Here is a 12,429-nt window from a genome sequence, read left to right on the forward strand (position 1 = left end):
AAGTATCAGAGTAAGGGCCCGCTCTGAAAAGCTCTGCCCTAATATATAAGTTAACTTCTTCATATTTTAAAAAGGAAGGACCGTGGGAAGCAGGAAGGGCTATCCTCTTCCTACATGATGGGCTAAGGCAAGTTGGTCAGGGCCATCCGGTCATGGGTACCACCTGTGAATTCCCCTGCAGCCTCAGATTCCTCTAGCTGGGTGTAGTCGTGACTATCACAGCAACTGTGCAGAGGTCACATACGACAGACACAATCAGGGAGTGCGACAGGATACAGGGTGGCTACCAGACCGGAGCCCGCCACCTTGTCTTTTCCCACTTGATGCTGTTATGCCCAAGAGTGAGAAGCCCCATGTCACAGGTCTATACTGCGTACATTCATCCACAGCCAAAAATTCAAAACACCACTCTTTGTCTAGCCTTCAAACCCAGGGCTAGGAACTGATAGAGCCTGGAAGGAGGACTGAGTGGGTACCGAAAGGAGGTATAAACAATCCAGCAACCTGGAATTCAGTTGTAAAGGAGAAGTGTGAGATCCAGTTTGCCATGTTCTGTGGGCACTCAAAATATGGGGAAGGTCAGGACACAAGAAATGTCAGTCCTGGAGCCTCTAAGGAGCCTAGCGCAAAAGCCCTGGCAGGCTAGGGCTTGAGAGCATTCCTGATAGTGAGTCTAGGAGGAGCATGGGCTTGGAATTAAACCCCATCTTGAACACCGTCTGTATTGTTGATCTCTTGAAGCCTCAGAGTCTCATGTAAAACTCTGAGAAAAACACACCTACCTGTTGGGTGGTCAGTGCAAGTCACGTGCCTCACCATAGAGCGGGCTTCCAACAACCAGCGGTGGTTGCTGTCTTAAAAAAGAGAAGGATGCCTATCAAGGAAAGCCAAACCCAGAGCTTGACAATGCAGACCTGGGAGAGGGGGGGCAGCATCAACACAGCTGGAAGGAGTCATGTTCCCCCCCCACCCCCAGGCTTGGAGACCCTTTTACATAGCTTTGCCAAGTTTGAATCTGTCCACCCTGACCCTTAAGCCACAGCTTGCATGCCTTGAAGATTACTGTGTGTTATTACATTTAAGCAAATCCCTGCCTGCTATTCAAAGAGAATGTCTGCTATTAATTAAAAACAAAACAAACAAACAAACAAAAAAAGAAACAAAACAAAACAGAAAACTCTTCCAGGGTGTCCACCACTTTCCACTTGGCATAAGTCTAGATCACACTGGAGCTTTCTTTCACACAGACTACTCACACCAATAAACAGAGCCTCAAGATCCTGGAGGCACACACTGTGGAGAAATTTACACGCTCGTAAAGAGAACACGCCTGCTAATATGTTTACAGGTCGGGGGTCTTTCTGGTGAATGCAGACGAGATATTGCTGCAGTAAAAGGGGAAATTACTCAGGCCTGTCTTTCAGGCATGGAGTAGGGATCCCCAAGACTTGGCTGACAAGCCTCATAAATCTCCTGCATTTCTCTTTGTCCCAACTTCCATCATTTTCAAGCAACATGTGGGATTGCCGCATTTAAAAAAAAAAATGAATCAAATGAAATTATAGACTTGCCTTTGCGGTCCTGATCTGCAGATTATGTTACAGTTCTCACACCCTTCAGTGCATTTGCACTATGCTGTGATTATTGGATTTTGATGTATTGCCAACATCAAACCTCGATAAATATTTTTTCCCGCTAAGTGATGCTGGGAAGGAAGGCCCTCTTAAACATACTGCCTGCTTAGGTGGCTTAGTAAGGAATGAAAGGAGACCAATGCGAAGAAGAATAAAAATGTAAAATCCAGACTTTCTGTGCCAGATCTTTTATGTCTAGTCTCCAGGAGCCCTGAGAAATAGAAACCAGAAGGAAGGTTGGAAACTGACAGGAATATAAGCTAGAACCCAACAGGAAAAAATAAATCAAAGAGCTCCACAGGAAGGAAGGCTAGAACTTGACAGAAGGAAGACTAGCCTCTAACAGGAAAAAAGCTGGGAGCATGACTGGAGGGAAGGCTGACGTGTAACAGAAAGCTAGAATCTGACAGGAAAAACAAACCTGAGCTCTCACATGAAGGAAACAGGTGCCTGACAGGAAAAAAAAAAAAAAGTGGAACCTGAAAGGAAGGAAGCTTGGAGCCTGAAAGGAGGGAAGGCAGAAGCCTGAAAGAAGGAAGTCTAAAGCTTGAAGGAAAAAGAAAAAACAAAAACCCTAAAGCCTGAAAAGAAGGAAGCCTACTGACTAGTATACAATGACTGTTAATATTGGGGTATAAAGAGTGAACTAATGGGGTAAGATATGCTTGCCCCATGGGGAGGTGTTGGTATGAGCAAAGATATGAGGTAGCTAGACTGACCTTCTGCACAGGAAGCTTTCAGAGGGCTTTGCTCACCTGAGGACAGCACCCATAAAAAGGTCTGTGGCAGACTGCCTGGGGGCCAAGGGTCCTGTCAGAGGTGGGCAAGAAGAAACAGAGAGAAAAAGGGGATTCTGTTGCCACACCAAGGACATGCCCAGCAAAGGACCTGCCATCTCGCTGCTCATAGCTACTGCAACTGCCATCTAGAAAGACAAGAAGATGGACCCTAAAGGCAGAGATGAAAACTGAAGAAGAAAAACACTATATTGGGGTGTGGTGTAGGGATGGGCTTGGTAGGGAAACTTTGCATGTTGAAGACAGCACAAGACAGTCTGTAGATCCTTTAGGTGAAAACACTATGGCATAGCATGGATTCGGATCCACACAGGATGGACTTACAGTGAATGAAAACAGCCTACAGCAGGGCATAAGCAGTGGAGCCCAGGTGCTGGGGATCCCGCAGGTAATGACAGCTGTGAAGACTGATATCAGAAAGCACCAACTATTAGCACTAGAGACCCTTATAACAGGTCAACTTGGTGTGCTGGAAGAAGGGGCTCAGGCCCATGGAAACTGAGTCAACAGCCCACTCTTCTACCGAGGAAAAGTATTGTCTCCAGTACTCCTGGACAATCTGCTTTTCTGTGCAGTTGGGATGGATACAGACACAGATGGAAAACTACAAGGTCAACCATGGTAGAAGACCAGACAACCTCATGACAGAAGACACTTGAAAAAGCCTAAGAATAATACGGAACTGCACTGGCCCAGAAGGTGTTGTTTTACAGCAGCACTAGCTTATCATCTTGAGAAAAGTCGTTTCACTCTCTGGCCATTGAACTCTTTGGCCTCTGATATGAGCCTTCTGGTTGCTCTCCTAGAACACAAAGAATCCACCAAAGGCACCCCAAGAGCTACCATACTATAAGTGGCAGCTTCTCATGTACCCAGACGCAAAGGAGTGGGCAGCACTCTGTTCCCTTTGGAGTAAAACTGTTTTATAGCTGGGCTTCAGGGAAAAAAATTTTAAGAGAGTGAGTTATACTGGGTATTTCTTAGGTTACAAAGCTACTGAGCTGAGTATTTCTGTTCCAACTTTTCCTCCTGAATCCATCCCACTGCATCAGTGCTTAGCGGAACCTCACCTGCTGTACCCATGCCTTAGCTGAACGTCTTCAAGAAAGAATGCTTAATTTTTCTTTGTTGCTCTGGTCCACAATTTAATCTAAGTCTCTCATGTTGCACTGATGGTCAATTTGTTGAAGAGCAGTCATTCCCTTTGTTCCCAGAACATCTTCCCCTACTCTGTCCCTCACATCGTTATTGGATAACTTACCTATTCTCTAAATCTCAGAAGGACCACCGTTTCCTCCGAGCAAGTCTCCAGATCCATCCTTCACATTCTCCACTTAACCTGTCAGTGACTCCTAATGCTGCTCCATAGTCATCTTTCACCCATGGGAGTGGAGGGGCAGGGGGGACAGCATTACTGGATTATGGTTTTGCTTGGTTTGGTTCTTTGAGACAGGATCTCACTCTGTCTCCTGGTTGGCCTGGCACTAATTATGCCCCAGGCTGGTCTTATACTCATAGCAATCCTTCTGCCTTGGCCTCCTCAAGTTGAGATCACGTGTGCGAATCACCATGTCTAGCTAGTCTTTTAAAAAAGAAAGAAAGAAACAGAAGAAGAGAAAAAAGAATACATTGTTAATTAGCTTTGTCTTAGAAACCTAGCCCAGTGAGTGTAGAGTCAGTAACAAGGCTGTCTGTCATTTGATGTTCGTTCTGTGCCAAGTTCTGGGTAGCCACAATAACACATTTTACTGTGTGTTTGATATAAATGTTTGAGGACAAGTGTGATTTTATACTCAAGGCACTGGACTAAGAGGCTTTAGTGGGCCCATCCAAGGTCACCGATAAGTGGTATGATCATTTACATGTTGATTTTCAAGAGATCTTACAGAATAATAGTTAATTATCTCTCCGTCATTCTATTCTGCATGGAAGAATGCTATATTAGAAATGGTCCACACTTTGTTGACAGAGGGTAGAGTGAAGGCCAGCTTCCTGATTCTATATATAAATGTGTACAGAATCTTAATTTGACAGTCAATCCCCTGTTCTCTGGAGGATAAAGGAATAGAATAGAGAAATCCTTTAGGAGTTCAAAACGTACACAGGGAATACATCAATCACCTTGAGAACATTTTCGGAGTAATATGTCAACAATCAGCCATTAGCTCACAGTGGAACATGGGAACACACCTGATAGATATACATCTAAGTTGGGTTAAGCCATTCAAATATTTTTAGATATCTCTAAACCCAAGAGCCACTAAGGAGATATCAAATCAACTAATCATTCTCAGAGACACTGCTACTGAATGCATGCACAGTGTTCCACACTATAGGATAGGAAAGAGGCAAAAAGACTACAGAACCCTCCTGCCTCAGCTCTGCTAAGTCTGCATGAAGGCTCCAGCCCCTCGCCAATTGCTAAGCTGAACCTTTCTCCTCCTGACCTCTTAATTCCTCCAGCAGAGGCTAAATCCCATGTGCTTCTGTATCCCTGTCTTAGTTAGGGTTTCTATTGCTATGATGAAACACGATGACCAAAAAGCAAGTTGGGGAGGAAAGGGTTTATTTGGCTTACCTTTCCACATTGCTGCTCATCATAGGAGGAAGTCAGGACAGGAACTCAAACAGGACAGGAACCTGGAGTTAGTACAGAGGCCGTGGAGTGTGCTGCTTACTGGCTTTCCCCCCATGGCTCGCCCAGGCTGCTTTCTTATAGAACCCAGGACTACCATGTTCATTGTAGGAAGGCACCACCTACAATGGGTTAGGCCCTCGCCTGTTGACTACTAATTGAGAAAATTCCTTACAGCTGGGTGTCCTGGAGGCATCTCCTCAATTGAGGCTCCTTCCTCTCTGATGACCTCTAGCTTGTGTCAGGTTGACACACAAAATCAGCCAGTACAATCCCCAGAACTGACGATGACAGTGCTGTGCACAAAGCCTGAAGTTGATTCCAATTCTTAAAGCTATATCTCCAAGTGGCTAGCAAGGGACACAAAGCATACATCAAGTTGATAATACAGGACAGAGAGAGAGATTCAGTTTTTTGTTTTCAGAAAGCTAGAGAGTTCTCTGGACACTCAGGTGAATAAAGTTGAAACTGGGTCTGGCAGGGGAAATGTCAACAACTGAGAGGGGAGAGCACCGGGCTGCAATGCCTCACAGAGAGAGGAGTTAAAACAGAGGTGAGGCAAGCACATTCTCAGAGTGATCTCATGAGGAGGGCAAGGAGAATGCTGTAGAATCAGGGAGAGGAGCAGGCTGAGGAGGAAGCCAAGGCCTGGGCCAAACAGTGGGAGGAGGTGGAGCTGAAGCAGAGGCTCGGAATGTTCCAGGTCAACTGGTACCTGGGGGAAAGGCAGTGCTGTTCCTTCTGCTTAAGTGCAATTTCCCCAAATGTCTCCGGGCTTTGCTTCATTGCTCTCTACTGGACTCGTGTCAAATGCCGTCCTTGCCATAGGCCATTCTAAGCATCTCCTTAAAGGTAAGTAAGAATGAAACACAGCACAAGGAGGCCAACTCGGGGCACTGATGGGAGGTAAGGAGCAGCAGGGAGCAGGACAAAACAGGGCAAGGAGAAGCTAGAAGATTGGAACTGTGGGCAAACCCATGGGACCAGACCACAGCCTGAGTAGGCACGACTGGACTCGGGGACAGGGAAAGAAACACTTTAAGGTTGTAGAGATACCTCAGTTAGGGTTCCTGCTGTTGTGATAAAACACCATGACCAAAAGCAACTTGGGGGAAAGACAGGTTATTTCAACTTATATTTCCAGGTAATACCCCATCACTAGGAGAAGTCAACGCAAGAATTCAAGCAAGGCAGGAACCTAAACAGCTCACATGGTAATGCTGCTTATTGGCTTGTTCCTCCTAGCTTGCTCAGCTTGTTTTCTTATAGCACCTAGGAGCACCTGCCCTGGGGGAGCGGGTACCACCCACAGTGGGATGGCCCCTCCTCCATCAATCATCATTCCAGGAAATGGCCCATAGGCCTGCCAACTTTCTCAATTGAGGTTTCCTCTTCCAAACAACTCTAGCTTGTGTCAAATTAACATGGAGCTAGTAAGCACCAGAGTCCACTAACTGGAAAAATTGTGGCATTGGGCACAAAGCAAAGGGGGAAACGCAATTCTAAACAGACTAAGCTTAAGCATGACCTACTAGTGTGCCATCTTGCTGTCTGTATGTGGCAACTCTGTTGTTCTGTGCTTCAGTTTCATCTGTTGGGCAGGGATAATAAAGGACGCACAGCGTATGGTTATGTGGGAATGATGTGTCATCTGTGCACATATGTACATGCATGAACATGTACACACACACACACATATACACACACACACACACACACACACCACTCATGCCTGGCCCGTCATTGTTATCAGTGTGGAAAGGTCCAATAGGAAGACAGAAGCCATCTGCTGCTCATGACCAGAGCCATTCTTTGCAAGAGGATTTATCCTAAGATTGCTTTAAATAGAAACTCTACCAGTGCTTTTAAAGGTGTTTCTCTCTTTCTCTCTCTCTCTCCCCATTTGACCATTTTACTTGCAACCTTTCAGAAACCCATTTAGTGTGTTAAGTGAGGTTTGATTTGAACCCCTGCAGCTCAAATGAAACCTCTCTGGCTCCTCAATGAAGTCATTCTTTGGGACTAATCGCCTCTTGGAAAAGTGAGCCTGGGTGCAGAAGGATCTGGAAGACGGTGTCCTCGAGGCTGGCAGCTGAGGAGGAAGTAGGGAGGAGATAGGAGGAGATGCTTACACTTGTGGGCAGCCATGAGCAGCCAACCCCAGGAGAAAATTCCATCTTTTTGACTGCCCCTCACTCTGTACTCTAAATAGGCCTTAGAATGTTCATTACACAGACACACACACAGGGCTGTAGCTCACTTGGTGGAATGCCTGCTTGGCATACACAAAGGATGCTAGGTTCAATACTTAGCACATATGTGGCAGGGGTACACACCTGAAAATTTAGTCCACGGGAAGATCAGAACTCTGGGCTTGTTACCAATCACACAGTGAGTTCAAGGCCAGCATAGGCTACAGGGGATGCATCAGTGAAGGAAGGAAAGAATGGATGCAAACAGGCCCTGGTCGTGCAGGCCTAGAATCCCAGCTACTCAGGAGGCTGAGGCAGGAGGATCACAAGTTCCAAGCCTTTCTGGCCTACAGTCAGTTCACAAAGTAAGTGAGAGCTAGGTAATAAGACTATATCCTAAAATAAGAAAATGAAAAGAGTGGGGGTGTAGTTCAGTTATCGCGTACTTGGCTAGAATGCACCAAGCCTCAGGTCCAGCCCTGAGAACTACAAAAAGTCAGGAGAGGCGTGGGAACCTTGAGGTGTCTCAGCTGGCATACCTGAAGCCTGAGTTCAAATCTCTCTCTCTCACATATAAAGTTGTGTGTGGTGGGACACACCTATAGTCCCAGCACTAGGGACATAGAGATGGGAGCTCACTGGCAAGGCACTCTAGAGGCTAGACTCTCTACAAATCAGTGAGCTCTAGGTTAAATGAAAAGCTATGTCTTTAAAAAAAAAAAATCAGGGCGGGGGGTGGGGAAGCTAAGCAAGGTTGACCTCTAGCCTCCAAATACATGAGTGTGCACACCCCTCCACTTGCACCCCCTCCACTCACACATACACAGACAAACAGATTTGTGGCCCACCTTTGTGTATAATTGGTCAGAGGCTTCTTGGAGAGATGGCTAGTTAGAGGTACAGAGAAAAGAAGAAAAACAAATATATGTGCACAGCGGGAGTGGCAGGGTGTTTCTCCGGCTTTTTAGGGGTAGTTACAGAAACCCCAGACATGGGAAGAAAGAGCTACTCCTCAGCAAAAATGAGAGTCAGGAACCCAGAGGATGTGGAACTTGGGCAACTCCAAGGGTTAACAGGCTGTGGAGCACAAGCTCCTGGCCTCGCCTCCGCCACTGCTGCTGGTTATGAAGACCCCTGGGAACTGCCTAATAAACATGCCCCATTTCTAGTTGCATACTTTATTGACTTGAAGTTTTGCTTTTTTTTTTTTTTTAAATCAGTGGACTCTCAAAGATAATAGGCTATAAAATATAAAAATAAAAAGAGTCCAGGGCTAAATGAGTAACAGATTATTCCTAAAGCTCCCTTACCTCCTCCCATTTCTACCCGCCCCCGCCCCAACTTTTCCAAGCGGGAGCCCAGCTCTTTTACTACCAGCTCAGCCACCCCAAATGCGTGAGGTCTGATGGGCTGGGCAGGATTCTCAATTGTGAGATTTATAGGAAGAGGGTGACAATTTATACCAGAGAACTTTCCATCTGAGATGAGTTTGATTTATACGTTTGCTTTCCAAAAAACAAACATGGAGGCCCTTGTAAAGAATAGATTTATATATTAGCTCTCTGATGTGGCATCCTACCTATGAATGAGCGAACAACATTAAGTTCCCATTTAGGAAACAAGAGCCTAAACCCATTGGATCGCAGTCCCTGATTTATCAAATTCAGCCTCTCCATAAATCAGAAGCCAGCTCCAGCCCCAGTGGCAGTGTGACTCCCCACGCTGCTCTGAGACTCCTCTTTGTGTGGTATCTCCTGCCTTCATCTTTATTTATTTCCAAAGGGGAAAAAAAAAATGTTGCAACTGATTGAACTGACTGATTGATATGTCACTGCGGAGATTTATGAGGCTGGGTCCAGCTTCCAGCTGCCTCTTTATCCTGTCTCCACTCTGATGTAAGCTTGGCCCCTCACCAAAGATTTGCATACGCCATCTTCAATCCTGTTCGCCCTCTAAGCTGCTCTATCCCTAGTCAAATCCTCTCTCCCTGGATCTTTACCCAGAGGACAGTCCCAGACTATCTCTCCAAAGATTTTAGCCCGTGCTATAAATGATGGCTACGAGAGGCTTGGGGACAGAGAATCAGGGCCGCAAAGGAGCTTAGGGAAACTCTTGATCTTACCAAGGAGAACTATGAGCCAGAGACATGGAGATGTTTGCTTGACTTCACACCCGTTGTCATGGACTAGGAAAGAGAAGGAAATGTGTTTAATTGAATGGTTCTGCATCCAGTGCTCTTTCCACTACAGTGAGCTCCACTGGGAAGCCTTTGTCTCAGAATGGAGAAAGGAATTGGCCTCCATGAAAGTTTCAAATGGAGGCAACAGGAAGAGGCAGGAGCCAAGGCCTGGGCTATAGGGAATCACCACCGGTCACAGCAGCACCCTGCCTGAGTCCTGGAAAGATGCTGGCAAAGGTCACATTCAGTAGGATGCTCAGAGCCTTCACTGCAGCCAGCGCCCATCTGTGCTATTTAAGAAGAGGCTTTTCCCTGACACCCCCCCCCCCCACATCTCCCAATCCCATCCACCCCTCTTCATTTTATTCAGGTCTTGAGTAGTACTGCCTTTTCCACAAGGATTTCTCAGCCCCTTTTCCTTCCCAGACCTCAGCTTTGCTGATCTCCTACCAGACCTGCTTAACCCCTCTCGAGGACATATCATCTCCAACTGTCACGTATAATTTCTGTCCTGTTATTAATCACTCCCTCGTATATTGCCCTGTGACACCTCCTGTACCATCCATGTGGCAGTTGCTGTACTCACTGAACAGCCTTGTGTCATCTGATGCTCCCAGCCTGCCTCCCCTTGTGTTGACGCAGCACCACTGTTTACCAGTAGACTAAAGTAGCCAGGGGCTGTCTACACCTCTACCTGCCCAACTGTGGTGTCCTCTGAGACCACGAGGTCCAGATAATGGAGTCACATCATGGAGTAAGGTCACCTCAGCTATCTCCAACTTTACATAAAGAATAAGTTACATTTTTGTCAAGACAGTGAGAGTTGGTGACATATTTACTTAACAGTTGTCACCATAACCCAAGCTTTCGCCTATACTGACCAATAAATTAGCTACATCTGTGAATCTCAGGCCTGCTAATAATTGGTAATGAGTAGTTTTCCCACTTCTGGACCTTAGTTTCCTCCTCGTTTTCAAAAAGGCAGACATTGCATGTGGAAAAAAAAAAACCATATTTTACACACACTATATCCCATGCAATGTGCCTTGTACCACATAAATACACATTGAATCTGACAACTGCTCTGTGAGACCGGTTCCCCTAAGAATGAGGAATCTGAGTTGAGGTGGGGAAGGCGGGAGGGTATACAGCAACCTTTCCCAGGTCATGAAGCTACTAAGTGGTTGTCTGGAGCTCGGACACAGGCAATCTGACCCCAGAGCCCTGAATAATAACCACCACATTTCATGATCTCTCAAAATCTCTCAAGCACAACCCTTCTGGAGCATTCATATCGATCCTGAACTTTCCGCATGCATGCTTATCTCCCGAATCAAATCGTATTTATTTGGGAACAGAAGTGATGTTCTGTTGCTATTCATAACAGCCACTTCTCTCTGGCTCCTGAGTCTAGAACAGAGTGCACACTGAGTCCGCGTCTCATAAGTCCTGCTTGAATTGAACTGGACAGCCTGAAGTCAATCCACATAAACGTATCCTCCTAGCTGAGGAATCTGACCCAAATGGTGAGACTGCATTAAAGACTCGGGCGAGGAAAGCGCAGAGCATTCATCCCAGTGTTTCAACGTGTGTCCCTCACTCCACCCACATGCAGTCCACATGTAGCTGCTTTATAAGAAACCCCACGGGCGGGGGAAGGGGGAAGGGGGGATGTATGCCACAGCCTATGTTTCCTGAGGAATCACAAGTCTGGCCATGAGCGAGCTTTGCTTAAAGCCACTTAACAGAGTACACAGAAGTGATCTAGGCTCTGGGAAGGGCCACTGTTGTGCCCAACCATCTCCTCACCAGGTGAGGGGGAACAAATGACAACTGATCTCCATGAAGTGACTGTGTTCAAAGGCTACGGCAAAAATCCTGACCAAAGCGGCCAAAGGAAGGAAGGGTTTGTTTTGGTTTACAGCTCAGTTTTAGAGTGCAGTCATTACAAAGGCAGGGGCTTGAGGCACCCACAGTCGGGCAGCAGAGAGAGAATGTATGTCTGAGCCCAGTTTGCTTTCTCCATTGTATTCAGTGCGGGACCTCAGCCTGTGCCTTCCACAGGCAGTGTGGCCCTCTCACTTCATACCTGCTAGCTAAGTGCTCACAGGTGTTTCTGGAACTGTGTCTCCTAGGAGGCCCTACATCCTGTCAATATCAACTACCACAGGTGGGGAGCATTCTTGATTGTGTCTGCCTATGTCTGCAGTGTAAATACTCACACCACAGTCCACTGTACGCTGAGAATGTGATGTCACTGAGCTTACCACTGGAAAACAGCTATGGCTAGCACTGAAAAGCCCCTAGGCAACGCCCCAGCATCAGACCAGACACAAAATAAGATAAGCTTTTATCTCCACAGTCCCCAAAAGACAGTTAAAGCCTCGGCGGGAGCTGGAGGTCCATGGGTGAGCTCTGGTGAGCTATGTGTCCGGGTTGAAGAGTATTAGATAGGGAGGATGCATGAAATGTCCTCTGTGAGCCAAGGTCTCGAAGTTCCAGAGAAAACAGACAGATTGTCATCTGTCTGGGCTGGCTAATGTCCAGTCCTGCCTGCAGGCAAAGGAGCGGACCAGGCTACCTCTAAATGTCATCCTTGGCCTCAAGAGGTGTGTGATGCAAGCAGAACTTGCTTCCAGCTTTCCTTTGCTACTAAGGGCTTGTCAGATTCAATGTGGGACAGAACCAGCCGTACCACAGCAGCTCGTAGCGGGCTGTCTCTACCGAACATGAGCAGACTCGCTGGCCACATTGGCTACTTTCACGGTGGCTCGTGGGAATGATCAGACACCGTAGGTGGGGGTGGGGGGTGTGTGTGTACGCATCCCTTGGATCCATAACTTCAGAAAATTCAGGCTACATATGAGGTTCCTAACTCCCAAGGGTGAGAAATGAGCCTGGTAGTGCCTGGCCTTCACCGAGATTGCTCAGAAGCAACCTTACTCACCCCTGCCAGGCCTTGGCACTGTCTGCCCTGCAGAGCTGGCCCAGC

The sequence above is a fragment of the Acomys russatus genome, chromosome 14, assembly GCF_903995435.1.
Source record: "Acomys russatus chromosome 14, mAcoRus1.1, whole genome shotgun sequence".
Classification (NCBI taxonomy): Eukaryota; Metazoa; Chordata; class Mammalia; order Rodentia; family Muridae; genus Acomys; species Acomys russatus.